Source organism: Gymnogyps californianus, chromosome 3, assembly GCF_018139145.2.
Source record: "Gymnogyps californianus isolate 813 chromosome 3, ASM1813914v2, whole genome shotgun sequence".
NCBI lineage: Eukaryota > Metazoa > Chordata > Aves > Accipitriformes > Cathartidae > Gymnogyps > Gymnogyps californianus.
Genome location: NC_059473.1, coordinates 11,156,864 through 11,171,551, shown reverse-complemented (window position 1 = coordinate 11,171,551; position 14,688 = coordinate 11,156,864). Strand labels below are relative to the sequence as shown.

Genomic DNA, 14,688 nt, shown 5'->3' with positions numbered 1-14,688 from the left:
CTCACATCTCTGAAAACAGTTAAGGTCACTATTTCTCTTTTATTTTTACCGTGGATTTCAGTACATCTCATCAGAACCCTCCAAATACTTGAGATAATTTAATTTAAAGCAGAAACAGGAATGTCAGAAACATAGAGCATTTGGGCTACAACAAACAATGCCATACCAGCATGTCATAAGAAAAATAAGTGACCTTCACTCTTGCCTCTGCTGACAGACACACTTGAAGCCACTCGCAGGCCAGGATGTTAGTGTGATTTCTGGAAGACAATCTAATAAATAAAGATTTAAAAGAGTTAAAAAAATCTGACTACTTATTGTCTGAACTGAAAAACCTGCCTTCCCAAATCAACTAATGGCTTGGCAAGCCTACATGAAAGGCAGACAAACAAATAGTATCTTTTCCTTTTAACATGGAATCTGCAATAAGAAAAAGAAATCAGCATTTTATTGATTTCCATAATACCATCTCTGCAGCTTAACAAACTCACTCAGCTGCTAATGCTAATTCACTGATGCTATGGAGCCTTCCCATATAATTATACACCCTCCACTTCGCTGAGCCCCAAGGTGCTGTTTCTAAGTTTCCAGAGGACCACTGCACCAAAAGTAGAAACAAAAACCCTCTCTTTCATTACCCAAAGCAAACTGCAAACCAAATTTTTCTTATTTAAATGAGAAATTAGAGAGACTTAATTTTTAAGACAGGGAATAACCTGCCAGTCTGCATATATTTTCAGATTTGATATTGTGACAACATATTCTCATTTAAACTCTTCTCCCCACCCCTTTTTTTTCTTCCTGAGAGTATACAACAATACAACATATAAATATTGCAACAATTATGATTTCTAGGGAGAGATTCTAAAGTCCTTCTCAGCTCAGAAGTGTTTCAAGGGGGTGATTCAGAATCAGCACACAGACTTTTGTGAATGTCACTACAATTAACATTATTAAAAAATTGTAAAATGTTACCATTAGTATAGGGAATATTTTATAAGTGAATGTATATTTCAAAGATATTTTTAATACATTTTTCTTTAAAACAAAAAAAATGCCTTGGAACACCTTCTAAACCAAATTAAAGGAAGATATCTTCTCTGAGTCTAAAATCCAAAATGTCCTAAATAATTAATGAAGTAAACTCTGCCATATTTCTCCATTTCTTCAACAAATTCAGCAGTCCACAACCAAGCAGACAGCTCCAGTATACTTCAGTGAGAGTTTTGCTCAATTAGGGACTGCAGAATTTGGCCCAATTAATCTAGTATTGCCTATCTGGAAAGAATGTGGTGGAACTCTGCAGTGTAAACACCCTCCCCAAATGGCTGTACCTAGTCCCCTTTCTTGCTCCCCCCATTTACCCTGCCTTGATATTTCAGATCCAACCGTACAGTATTCACCATCTCCACCAAGATTCAATGTGCCATTTGAGCTAAAATAGCTTAATTTTGCTATGGTTTCCCATGCACATATTAATTTGGAACCGGTTAATCTATTTCCTCTGAGAATGGTGAAATGTGTGGATTTTTGTTCAACAAACAAACAAGTTGACAGTATCAATACAGAGTTGGAGAGCCTCTAAAAACAATCTAGTTTGCATAATTAACGTTAATTACAATAACATCACAATCAGTGACACAAAAGCCTAGCAATGAACACAGTCATACAAGGAATTGAAAACATGAAACAAACATGAAAGAATTGTGTCTTGTTCTGAAAGAGTATCAAGCAAACTTTCAAGAGATTTATAAATAAGAACATAAAGGCAGAATACAGTTCTCCTTTGTTAGACATATTTTCTTTACAGGCAGCTTAGTACAGAGCTTTCTTCCGAGATTGTAGTAAGACAGCGGATCTGAGCTGTGGACACACCAGATAATACTATCTTTCTACAACATCACATCCAAGCCATTATCAACTGCTTTAAAGAAAAACAACTGAGGGCCTGATCCTGCTGCCAGTGATTTCAATAGTAAACATTTAAACAATGCAATGTGAATGTTTGGGGGGTTCTGGAGAAGGGGGGAAGAAAAAAAACTAACTCCAACTTGAACACCGCATGTAGGTGCCTTCAGGTATAGATGAATTTCAGGACGAGATAATGAATTTTTCAACAATCTTTTTCCCACTTTCCATAGCAACAAGGGAAAGCTAAACACACAGAAAACTTACCTGCCTGTTTCACTGGTAGCACAGAAGTCTTAAACAGTTTTTTTTTTGGTATGGCCACTTAACAGAGCAGCTTTACATTTAATCCTCAGAAGTTTTCTTCACGACCCAAGAAAAATAGTTATCCAATATATTCTTATGTCAAGGGAAGGGAAAAAAAAGTTATGAAAAATAAGCGCCACTCTACCTCACCCAGATTGGTACTGTAGTACACAAGTAGTCATACAAGCATCGCAGGGAGTACTTGCGCAGTAAAGTACCACTCAGCATGAGTAAGGGTGGCGTAATTGGGTCTGATGAGAGAAGGAATCAGAGCTTGTCACGTCACTACTATAGGGGCCTTTCTGAAAACATGGGTTTCTTGATTACTTTTCACATTAATGCAAATCCGTGCCGTTAAAGTTAATGAAGTTACACTGGTGCTAAACTAGTACCAGAGGAGAAGCAGGCCCACTTCATATTGACTCAAGAGACCACAGCTCAAGGACCCCCCGTAAAGGCAAAATAACAGACATTTAGGAAGTTTTTGGGTTACGTTGGACAAGTTACTCCTTGGGATAAGGACTGATGTTCTATTTGGTATCAATCTCAGGGCTAATTTTTTTTGTTTCCCTCCCTCTCTTCATAGATAGAAGCAAGGCAAGATTTGTTAAAGACTTCATTTCCTCTAGAAATTTACTGATCTTAAGCATACTTAAGACTACACTTAAGTAGTCACTGACTAAAGCCGTACTTTACTACTCCTTATTTACAAGAGTGCTTGCCTTAAAAAAAGAAACTTCATGTGGAGGATTCTCAGAAAGATGCTGGCCTTTCCTCTTAACAAAAGTTTAGTAGATTTATTTTTCAGATGTCTGAGAAAGATGATTTTGGAGCGCTGTGAGGTTTGGTAAACCTTCAATTCAGCAATTAGATTCCATATGATATGAATTACGAAGATCGAGCAATTAATATTAATAACTAAACCCAGCAAAGTACTAAGGCTTCAGACGCCCTGTATATGGAAACGCTGCTGTACTTGCTGGGGTTTTCCATGTATCTGTTTTATTTTAGCTACTCTGAAAGTATGGCACATGAGAACGTACACCACATTCATGTTTCTAAAAATACATTAAGGAGGGGAAAAAAAAGAAGAAATCAATAGCAAAGAAATAGAGACATAACCATTTTACATTAAGCACTCCCAATATCAATCCAAGCCACCAAAACTCCCCACTGTGGACCACGGCTTCACCCTACGATACACGCATTTTCCTGCCACGCCAAGTCAAGCCCAGGTAAAACTGAAACATCCAGGCATGGCAGGGTGGGGAGGAGGATGGTGCACCTGTAAATAAAAAAGGTGGGTTTCCCTGGTTTTCCAAGAAGGACAGTGGCCGGAGCCCGGTCCGGAGGGATCTGGCCCGCCACTCGACCCGGGCGGCTTTCAGGAACCCCTTGCCCCTCACATCAACCTTCGCCACAGCCTCAACCGCAGTCTCAACTTGGGGGGGGGGGGAATAAAATAAAATAAAAATTACAGTCAAATGTGTCATCAGCAGCATGACACGCATTTGTAGTTGGCAACGACGCCGGGGCTTCACATTTTTTTAATTTTTTTCCCCCCTTCTTTTCCAGTCCGAGGGGGAAAGTATCTCCCCGGCCGGTGCCAGGCTGCGCTGTAAGGCGAATGCCCCCAACTTTCCAACAGTTGGCAGCCAGCGGAGGCACCCGGCCCGCCGCCGCCGCCGCGCTCCCCCCGCCCCGCCGCCTCCCCGGACAACCGGGGGCTGCCCCGGCCCGCCGCCCACCCCCTACACACCCCCCCCATACCCCCGGCAGGCAGAAAGGAGCGAGCCCGGGAAGGCCGTGCCCGGCACTCACCCGCTCCGGGGGGCTCCGCGGCGAGGGCCGTTGAGGACCGCTGAGGGAGGCGCTGAGGGGAGCTGGGGGCGGCGGGGTCAACGGAAAGATGGGACGTGGGGGGGGGGGGGTAGGGGGGGGAGGCGGTGTGAAGAGGCGGGGGGGGGGGGGCACACACGGGTGAGGAATTTAAACCGGAGGGGGAAATTAATTTAAAATGGGCGAGCGGCGAGGCGCCGGGCTGCGCGACGGAGGCCAGGCGCTGAGGCGGCTGTGCTCTATCCCATGCCGCTGCGGTGGCCCCGGGCGGCGGCGGCAGCCGAGCTGGGGGGGAAGTTGGGGCCGCAGCCGGCGGGGAGGATGTGACACCGTGACAAGTACGGCCCGCCAGCCATGTACCGGGGGAGGAGGCGGGGGAGGCGGCCGCCCGCGCGCAGGGGGCCGGGGCAGCCCAGGCAGCGCCGCCCGCCCGCACACGGCATTTAACGGCGCTGACGGGCCGCGCCGTGACTCACACACGGGAGTTAGTCACAGGGCGGGACCGGGAAGGGGGGGGTGAGGGGGGGGAAGGCCGCCCCGCCCCGCCCCCCGGGCGCCCCGCCAGCCTACGGGGCGCCGCGGCCCGGCGGATTGGCGCGGCGGCCGGCCAATGGGCGCGCGGATCTGCCGCCAGCGTTGGAGCGGCCCCTTCGGCCCAATGAGTCTTCTGAGGACACTGCCGCGAAGTGTTGGGGAGGGCTGGAGGGACCTCCGCGGGGCGGGAGCTGCGCCCTGGCCTGCCGCCGCGGCCAACCAGTATTGAGGATTGGGTTGATGGGCGGCCCGGCCCGGCCCAATCAAAAGGGTGCGGGGGAACGTGGAGGGAGGGGGGAGAAGCGCCTTCACCCGCCCCCTCCCCGGGAGATGGTCACGCAGGGAGCGGAGGGCGGGGGAGGGAGCGTGACTGGAGCCGGTGGGCGGGCGGCCCGGCACGGCACGGCCGGACCCGGCCCGGGGGAGGGGCACGGGCATCCAGCCGGCCCCGAGGGCGGCGGGTGGGGGCGCCGAGCCGGCACCGGTGTGAGGGCGGGGGCGGGCATCCAGCCGGCCGAGGCGGGGGTTACCTCAGCGAGCGGCGGAGGGGGGGACACCGAGCCGGCTGAGGCGGGGGTTACCTCAGCGAGGGGGGGGGGGCACCGAGCGGCTGAGGTGAGGGTTACCTCAGCGAGGGTGGTCACCCAGCCGGCTGAGGCGAGGGTTACCTCAGCGAGCGGCCGGGGGGGAGCACGGAGCCGGCCGGGCGGGGGTTACCTCAGCCAGCGAGGCGGGGTCGGGCGGGGCGGAGGGAGCGGGCCCGGCGCCTCTGAGACCCCGGGGAGGGGAAGGGCTTGCCCCGGGGCTGCCTGCAGAGCGGGGCCGGCGGCCGGGAGATGTCCGGGGCGGAGAGGGGCTCGCCCTGGGGCAGCGCGGCGCAGCCAAGGTCGTTTCCCGCGGGAGGAAGGAGACCGGAGCTGAGGCCTGCTCCAGGGGAAGCCGGGGCGGCCCCGCTGGCACCGGGCGGGGAAGGGCTGGCCGGGCGCCAGGTGGGAGGTAAAAAGCCTGAGGGGGGGAGCTGACTGCAGCCAGCTCGGCTGTGAAAGCCTCGGCTTCCCTCAGCCCCAAAGGACCCCGGGGTTTGGAAGTGGGAAGTTGGGGTTTGCTTGTGTTTGACAGGTGTCACGGCTCAAGGTCTGAATATTTCCACCTCTCCCCCGCACACCTTTTCCTTTTTTTTTTTTTTTTTAATTCTGACAGATTTTTAGAGGACAAAGTGCATCTCAGGTTCCAACGTGATGTCAAAATTTGACCAGATGAATGAAAAAATAAAAGTAATAGCATTGGCAGCTGCGTTACAAAGCGCAATTCCTCTTGTGCTGCTGGGGGGAATTGACAGATAGGAGCAGTATCAGTGGTGTAAAAAAGCAACTCTGTTTTCACAAATTATTAGTATTGGAGGAATTTATTTTGGGTAGAGTGAGGAAGTAATGCCTGCTAGGAGTTTCCAACAAGTACTGGAGCCTCGCCAAAAATTTAATCCCCATGAAGGAAATTAGATACTCAAATTGTGTTTCACTTCTTCATCTCTACATACAAACTCTTAAACTAAGACCTGTTTTTTTGCAGTAAAAGCATAAAATAGCTGATGGACTTCTGTAAGATAATGAGATAATGCTATCGGAACAAGGGACTACATTGGCGTTTTCCCAGGCTGCAAAAATACACAGTTTTGTTTGCTTTAAAAACTTGTTCCCTGGACAGAGTGCTATAAATACAGGGTTTTTTTTTTTTTCTTATTTTGGCATCCACAGTAATTGAAGAGCTGAAAAACTATAACCTGCAATAATTTGTTCTTGTTTTTCACTTTAGAAATAGTGGGACTAATTACAGTTTTTTCCTGCTTGCTTTTATCGAGATCCAGGGAGCTGGACTGAAGATTTCACAGTTCCTCATTTGAAGCAGGAATGTTAAATTGCTCACCAAAAAAATGGCCTTCAGAGTTGTCTCTTAGCATCTAAGGCATCATCCTGCCAGCTGTCCTATAGTCCACAGTGTCTTGCAAGAAATCCAGCATGAACGGTACTCAAATTGCTCTAATATGAAAGAGGAAGAAAAATAAGACCAGTAAGGCCATCATGTCACGGGGGGGGGGGGGAATGGTGGCATACAGATTTAGTAGGGTTTGAGTGGGATTTTTCTTTCATTAAAGAAAGAGCAGAAGTGGGATCTTATGCCTTGCTGAGCATCTAGCACTGGCACACAGTGAATTTTAAGAAATGAGCTAAAATATTTTATGTTACAATTTTACCCCCAAACACTACGAAACATACCTGGCTTAATGCCTTTGCGGTTTCTCCCAACACGTTCTTCATCATGCTGAGGGTCCAGGGAGTTTCTTACATGCAGAATTCCTTGGGCAGTGGCACTGCTCTGCTCATCAGATGTGTAAAGCCGTAAATCTTTCAATTCTAAGATAACATTGGGGAAAAAAACCCGTTGTTTAATAACTACCCCATCTTCCCTGTTTCCTCAGTCTGCTTTGAAAGCATCTGAAGGCTTCCCCACCCCGACTGGCACGTTCATAAAACTTGGAGGATTTGTTGACTAATATTTCCTTTCTGGTCAGAATCTGCTGAGCTCTGCTATTGTAAATGCTCTTGCTTTAACTGCTCGTGGATTAGAATAAACTGAATCCACCCTATTGTTCTTTTATTGCATTTTATTTTACGCATACTGCATTTTGCTCTTTTTCTGAGTGATTGACTGTTTGCATTAAAATTTATGGATATGAACGTGCATTTTGTTTGGCACAGACCTGTTTCCATTGAAACCCAAGACCGTTATCTTGGCGTAAGGAATTAATTTCAGCTAATCATTGGGAATAACGAAGGGTTTTTATAAGTGATCCCCATATTTGAATTGATAGCAAAAGCAGAGAATTTAAGATCTGTCCATTTGTGTTTTTTCCTGCCATAGGTTAAAATACTTGTAAGGTTCTGCAACCTTCAGCAATGCTCACACGCTTATTCGTGCTTAGCGACTTCTGAATGCTGCACAAAAGAGGGCTTTGCATCAGGTTCTGTGCAATTTGGCAAATAAAATGAGGAACGGAGTATTTAACATTCAATGATAGATAAATGTATATATCTATATATACACAAACCCTCTTCAAAGAACTGAAAGGGGTGGGAATTTCAGGGTAGATTGTCTTTTTGTAGTTGTGTCTTCTTTAACAGCAATATTCTAACGGAATCGAGACAGAAATTGAGCTCATGAATTTGGGCACGATTGCTTCTGGAGGGTGAAAGTCTATAAGCAATCATCCTGCTCTGCTGCTGTAACCTACTACAGGGGATTCGCGCGCGCGTGCTCCCAGGTACAGCAACCAAGGTAATATTTCATACCATCGCGGTGCTGCAGCTTTCCCAATATACAGCAGTTTTTCTTCAGGGCCATCGCTGGCGAGGAAGCAATTATATGAAGATCTCGGCTTTTACTTTTAAAATCTCAATTTCACAGTTACAGAGAAAAGTTTGAAAACACGGCCCACTGCCGAAGGTGATTTCTTGTTTGAGGTGGTTTGTTTTGGTTTTTGTGAGGTTGGTTGCTTAGGGTCAGTTGTTCAGGAGCATGTTTGCTTCAGCTGAACTGAGCCAAGCTACTCTTCAGTTAGACTGGGTTTAGAAATTACAGCGTTTCTACTAAACTGCTTCAAAACTACTTAGAATTAAACTAGTGCCGCTTAGACGAGGATCAGCTCAGCAGGGATAGTTGTCCCTGGCTTGGAAATTCAGTAGCTCTCCCTCCGTGATTTGTGGGGGGGCAAAACTCTGGAGGAAGGTCGCGCGTCTTGGGTTTGGCTCTGGCTTTACCTGACGGTTTCCACAGCTGCTGCTACAGAAGTCATTAGAGAGAAAGAACCGAACCACAAAACCCGAAGTAAAAGGAGCTCGGGCAACCCGGTCTGCTCGAGGTGCGTAGTGTGCCTGTAGGTCCCAGGAGCTTGATGCAGCTCTCCCGCCCTTGTAAATGGGGCGTAATTCCCCTGAAGCCCATGAATTTGAGGTTTCAAAGCCCAAATCAAATCAGGGTCTGGCAAGAGGGGCCTGATCCCTCCCTGCTTGCATCCATGTGCGCCTCAAGCAGTCAGAAATCTTTGATCCCCGCGCTAAAAATATTCTTTCTTTTGAGCATAATGGAGATGATTTGGTAGATAGTTTCACGCAAAGACCTCGGAGCCTGGCTTTTTTACTGCATCACAGTTGTTTACAAAATAAGGTTGTTTAGTTAGTTATTGGCCTTGGGGAATACCTTTAAAAACCTGCAAATACTCACTTATATGTGAATAAAAGCAGTGAATTTCCTTCAGCTGTGTTTGCTTTTTGAAAACATTCCAGTCAATTAGATTAGCGGCTAGAAATGTTTATGGAAAGAATTTTAAGCCCATTTTAGAGGGTGTTCATGGAAAGCAAAATTTTATCTCAAAAACACAGTCATCTTACCGGGTGTTAATTTATGTTCGTCGACTCAGGGAATGCAAACCAGTATTATGTGTCTGATTTGTTCAGGTCGCGTATCTCTCCTGTTTATCCAGTCTCATCTCTTTCTCTGCCGTGCTGCTTCCTATTCCTCCGCTATGCCAGGGATGGAAAATGTAACATTTTTATTTGTTCGCTTCACACCTTCTGCATTTCCCTCCGAACAGAGGGCTCCTTTCTTGAGCAGCAGTGAAAGTAAACCACTATCACAAAGCAAACTTGGGGCCCTGGAATATAAAACCGCTCCCTGCAATATTTAAATTCCTTTGAAAACCGTCCTCTGCCATATGTCTATAAACACTGTCCAGCTGCAAGGAGCTTATAGATTCTTGGAGACCATCTGAATTTAGCAAAGAAATAACAATACTGTGTGCCGAGATACAGTCAGTTGCCATTTTAAACATTTCACTTAGATCTTCAGATACTTTTTATTCTTTCTCGGTTGGCAAGTGTTAGGTAGAACTGGGAACAAAGCTATACCAGTGTAATATACCTGCTTTTCTTAAACGAGGTTCATCTTTCTAAATAGTTATATGAAAATTACTGGGTTTATTACAGGACGTACAGTGTAATTGTGCAGTTTAAAAGACTGAGATTTAAGTTTAATGTCATTACTACCATCGCATAAGCAGGCTAATGTGCGTGCTCCAGCAGTTTAGCATCACGTTCCCGATCCCTTCGCTTCGCAAATGACCAAGAGAGAAAATCCAGAGCTCTTGTTGCAAGAAAACAGACCCTCCTTTACCTAAAGGAAAAAAAAAAAACCTGCAATGCTTTTTATCCCTGGAGCATGCCATTTACACGTCTGTTTTTCAGCTGCTCCTACACCTTACAGCGTGTTGCTTCTGTTGGTTAACACTTTCGGCTGCCCGGTGTCGCTGTGTCCCCACACAGCACTGTCAAACACCAACTTCTCGTGTAATTTTAAAACTCAAATTACTTCACTAATACCTGGTACGTAGTTCAGCTCAAACAGCTTTATTGCCTGCTTTACAAACGTTTCTGATCTAATACGTGAACGCATAATGCGCTGACTTGCTTGTATTATTCCATTACCAGAAACCACGTGACATTTCCTATATTAAAATACAGTACTGAACACTTCACTCTTTAAGTCCAAAGTCCGAACCACAGTTTAAATATGTTCTTTTATTTTTGTTCCCTACGATTGTCCTAGAAACTAGCAGAACTTTTACACGGGCCTCTTAAATGCCTAACGGGTATTTGTTGGCAAGCTTCCACAGCCAAATGTGCTAGAAGCATTAAGCTTACCTGCAGCACCTCAGTATTGCCGGTTGTCATCTGACTGCAGCCCATTCGGGGCAGAGGCCCTGTGTTTTTCCCTGCTTAGGCAAGGAGTGGCAGAACTGGGACGCCGACAAAAATACAATAAATAATAGCAATGAACCAAGCTCACTTCCTCTGCCAAACGTCAAGTACTTGTAGCAGGGGTGCTTTCGTGCGGCCCGTGAGAACGAGGTTTAGTTGTAGGAAATACCCGCGAGAAAACCTCAAAACACAAAAGTTCCAGAAAACTAAGCTGCATGTGGACAAGCATGCTGACTTCAAGAGTAAATTATATCCTACGAGGTGTTTGTCCAGCTCAAGTTGCAAGTCACTCAAAATCAGGATTTTGTAATAGGAGAACTACCAGACATTTATTGTGAGCCACGACCACCAATTCCTTACACATCGGTGCTGGCAGAAAGTGGGGTATAAATGAAAGGAACAATTTTAGTCATATGGCAATCTGGCGAAAGCGCTTTTACATTTTAATTATGCTGCGGAAAGGTCAAGGCTGGATCCGTGTCGGTGGAGGGATAATTTGCTCTTATGGGTTATGAATGTGCCTCTCCAAAGCTGAAGAACCAAGAACTGGAGAATACAACAAAATTTTCCTGTGTAGGCTGTCGGTTCTGATCCGCTTTTAAGACAGCCTTCCAGAGGCATCCTGAAATTTTACCGGCTTATCCCACATTTCCAGGGTGACCATGCGGTTCTCAAGGCAGGGCTGGAGCATCTTCAAGTTGAGAAGGAAGCAAAACCCAAGTGTCCTGTCTGTCAGTTGTGGCACAGCGTTTGGTGTGCCCAGGGGAATCCGTGCGTGCAGGAGGCAATCCAAGGGAATCCGTACGTGCTGATCCGCCTCTGAAAAAGGGTCTGTAGGCTTTCAGCTCTGCGGATGAGTGGTGTGAGGAGGGAGGGCAACGGGTTATGTGGCTTTTCAGTATCACACCGTGCACCCTCCAGCATGGTCAGACGAGAAGGGGTGCTTTCCCAGTGCCAGGACACTTCCCATCCCCATTCCGTCAACTTGTTTTTAACCGGCGGCAGCCTGCTCACCTTAGCAGGGACAGCAAACGCAATTTTCTGAAACCTCTAAAGGACCTGCGTAGTGGTAATAAGAATTTTCTTTCTCTCACCCGATTTCAGACCCAGTCCCGCATAGCCCGTAAGACCAGGTCATGGAACAGCTCCCGGTAAAATGTCTTTAGCAAGAGCCTCGTGCATGTCGAGGTTTAAAAACGTCATCAGAAAGTTGTGAAGGGATGAGCTTGTCAAGAGAAGGTGACGTGCTCTTGTTTTGAGGCCAAATGTTAAGCACCATCCCCAAGTTCAAATACAGCTCTTGAATTACCTGTATCCTTTTTCAATAGGCTATTTTCTAAAAATAAAAATAATAATAAAGAAAAGCATAATACATTAGCTTTGGGACTAGCTGTTTGCAGTTGGGTATGTGGTCTGTTTCCAAGGAGAAAGGCCCAGGCCCCGTTATTTGTTTGCCAGCATCGCTGCAAGCCTCAAACCCCCCAGGGGATGTGGCTGGGGTCGGTGCTGTGCATCCCTCCCCAGCAGCAGGAGACAGCCCCGGAGCCTGCGAGTCCGAATAGATAAGCATGGAGCGGGGTGCCACACAAAAAGAGAGAGGTAGAGTGATTTACTTAAGGATAAGACTCATCTCTCCTGAGAAGACACCCCCACCCCTTGATTGCTTTATCTCTGCGGTGCTGATGGAGCTGCAAGGAACCGAGTCTCTCGGGTAGGGCAATGGTTAATTCAACGAGAAAGCAGAAGGAAAATGTCTTGCTACAGATTTAATTCCCACAGTTGTGCTCTCTTACCTCTGTTGTAAACCCGAGGGCCTGCATGCAGGCGGGAGTGTTTCTGCTAGAAATGCTTCTGACAATAAATATTGTGAAAATCAGCATTGTTTTGTTAAAAAAAGAATGGATGTGCACCTCCAGTGACCTCTATTTTTCACTTCACTGAAGTGATTATAAATGGCTTTACTTCTCCATCAATGCCTTTGCTGTGGACACTATTCATTGTTTTTACCTCGCTGCCCATATCCAGGTGTACTGAGTTTTTTACTCACATTTCCAAATGCCGCCTTTGCCCCGAGCTGGGGCAGACTGTGCTCCTGCAACAGCGAATCAAAACTTACTGCTGTGGTTATCCACGCTGAAGAAGCACCCAGGATTGACGCACGGGTACGATTTCCATCTGCGGCTCAGCTTGGTCCTCATCAACTCACCCACCGGTACGGGAACAGGGCAGGGACTGGAGAGACGCGTGGGTGACAAGGGTGCTGGACCGGTGGGTCTGTCCTTCAGAGAGCGAGCGTGGGAGCTGTAGCCTGGCCCTGCGGTCAGGAGAGCATCAGAAGATGTCGTGGGCCAAAATAAGGGTCGGGGCTCAGCCTGGGTGTTGGGAAGAGACACACGGGGAAGTGCTCGGCAGGACTTGGGGAAATTTGCCAAGCTCAATAGAGAGGTCTCCCCCTCTCTGGGCTTTATCCAGCCCTGCCGAGGAATAGCCAAGCCGATGCCAGGAACTGGAAAGTGAAACTGCGCAAAGACAGAGAGGGAAAAGGAAAAAAAAAAGGCAGAAAGAGAAGGAAATCCAAGCTGAAAAGCTGAGAGGAAAGGACACCAGAGCAAAAAGCCAGTGTGCTGGAAATAATTTGTTCAGACCGAATCCACTGGGTGATTTCAGTAGCGGAGGGACAGAAACTTTGCCATGCTCGGGAATGTCGCGCTTAGACCCACGGGTTTATTTACAGCATTTCTTTTGCTCCCCCTCCTGCGCTGAGCTAAAGCCAGTGAGCGAGACGGAGGGAGGGAGGGAGAAAAAGAGAGGCCGAGAGCCTTCTGCGGTTGGCGGGAGCCTATAAATAGCCAGTGAAGTCTTCTAATACCAATAGGGTGCGTCATTATGGCTCTCCCCGGCTCCGCTCAGAAGCAGCCGTGCCAGCGGGAGCGGGAGCTGCAGCAGCACCCAGAGCCGAGCGGCTCGACTTGGCACGGACGGAGCTGGGAGAGGGAGGCCAGGAGGTGCAAAGCGGGTTGCACGCTGTCTGCTGCAGTCTGTCTCGGGGAGAAAGCGGGGGGGGGGAAATGAGCCACGCGTCCTTACGAGCCGCCTCGCCTCGCCCGGGCCTTGCAAAGCATATTCTAGTTCTTGCTCTCGTGGCTGCCCAGTTGGCACCGGGGAAATGCCTCTTCCTGGAATAAATGGACATCCAAGGTCTGCGTCTCCGCCTGACTTGGATGTTGGGGCGATTTCTGAAGTCCTGCTGTGCTGTTCGCTCCCCCACCTCACTCCTCCTTACCCCATAGTAAAGGTCAGAGGAGGAAGAAGAGGTGATGGAGTAAGTTTGGCAAGATGGGTAGGCTGGTTCACTGCCACCAGCCAGTGATCCCTTCTCTGCAGGTTTAAATGTTGTTCTCGTAGGTGAATAAAGGCAAAAGTCTGAGGGACGCTAGAGGGGATTTCTAGCCCAAATTTCCCATCCCTGTCATCACCACCCCACACCGTTGGAGATAACCCTCTTGTAAATAAGGCTGCTGCTCCTTGCCTGGTCTTTTTAAACCACTGCTGTCTAATCCAGATTTCAGGGCTGGGGTGTTAGAGGACCTGGTGCCTTCATTTTCTGATCTCCCGCTACCAGCCCTATAGCAGCAAGCTGTGGTAAAGCACTTCTTGCAAAGAACCTGTATCTAAGACAGCATAAAATGCTTGCATAAATATGGGGAGGACTTTTTATACTAATTAAAATGAAACTCCAGTCATTTTCCCTTTTTTTGCAACACTGCTATGTTTTTTGAGCATCCTGACCTGCTTCATATCAGTCATTTCTCTTCTCAATCTGCTTTGTATTCCTTCATTGCTCCTTGGAAGCTTTTGCAAACTCGGATGCAGTTTGATGTATATTTGTAGGAGCGCAGTTAATGGAGATCTCCTTATCAGACACCAGTTTCAGTGGCTTACGATGCCGCTGATAAAAGGGTGAGGACAGACTGGCCAAATCTCACTGGTTTCAACCGTCTTCCAAAAGATATTTTTCATTACAGAGCGTGGTGGAAATTGCTCACGTCAATCTGACTGAAAGAAGTGGAGTAACCCGCCGGCGAATTCTTCCTATCTGGATCTATTTGCTCAAAAATCGACCTGTTAAAGAAGATGATGCCAGGCTGACACAGGCAGGTCTCTCTGCCGAGCCAATGCCATGAGGTACGCCCTTTTCAAGGAAGATGGTAATTTCTCCCAGATTTGGGGCTCTCCGTGGGGTCCACCAGCGCCGCATCAATGTCTGGCGGAGGAACCATCTCTCCGTGAA

General features: G+C 47.5%; 1 protein-coding gene across 1 annotated transcript in view; it reads right to left on the bottom strand.

The window, feature by feature from the left end:
• SERTAD2 (SERTA domain containing 2) overlaps positions 1-4,074 on the bottom strand; it is an 82,815-nt gene extending 78,741 nt beyond the window's left edge. The window contains exon 1 of the mRNA XM_050893791.1: positions 4,036-4,074. The gene's annotated coding sequence lies outside the window, so the exon portion shown is untranslated. The remainder of the gene's footprint in view (positions 1-4,035) is intronic.
• Between the last annotated feature and the right edge of the window lie 10,614 nt (positions 4,075-14,688).